Genomic DNA, 882 nt, shown 5'->3' on the forward strand with positions numbered 1-882 from the left:
AACCTCATCACAGACCTGGAGCCAGTCATCCAGCTAAGTCTGCCCCAGATTTCTGACCCACAGAAACAGTGAGAAACTCAATGTTTCTTGTTTTGAGTTGCAAAGTTTGGGAGTCCTCTGTTACGTGGCAATAGGGGACTAATCCCATGCCGTATAGAAGTGTGTGCAGAGATGTCCATGGCAGTGTCATTGGTAATGTCCCAAACTGGAAATGATCCCGATTTCATAAACAGGAGATGGACAAGCAGCTGGGTGCATCCATTCTTGCAATTCTGTACACCAGTAAAGCTGAGCCAAGTGCAGCTATGTGCATCATCACGAGCGGATCTCACAACATGAAATTAAGAGATGTCAGGCCCTCATGAATTTGCTGCCTATTTTATTCATGTAAAGCTCCCCTGTGAGAAAAACTCTATTTCCAGAAGGTGGGAAAGAAACTAGTTAAAGTTCTGGACCTACATTGCGCGATTTGGGAACTAAGTAGCTTAGATTAGATCTCACCTAAAACCAGAGTCAGCAGGCTTTTCTGGGGAAGGCTAGGGTGTCATTGTTTTAGGCTTTGCCAGGCTTGTGTCTCTGTCACAACTTCTCAAGTCTGCCATCCACGTAACCCAGAAGCAGCCTCAGACAATACACAGTAATGGGCCTGATTGTGGCTCAGTAAAACAATTTACAAGGCAGGCTGCAGACTGGACCTGGCCTGAGGGCCAGAGTTTGCGAACACCTACTCTACCTATAACAATTCTGAGCAGTGTGACTTCTTAAACGTGTGATGATATTATATGAGGAATTTCAGAGCTATGCCAACATGAAAATAAAACAATATTTCAGCTTTATTTTTCATATTTAATAGCATATGAAAAAAATGAACCTATGAATATG

This window comes from Hipposideros armiger, unplaced genomic scaffold (assembly GCF_001890085.2).
Source record: "Hipposideros armiger isolate ML-2016 unplaced genomic scaffold, ASM189008v1 scaffold_193, whole genome shotgun sequence".
NCBI classification, from domain to species: Eukaryota; Metazoa; Chordata; class Mammalia; order Chiroptera; family Hipposideridae; genus Hipposideros; species Hipposideros armiger.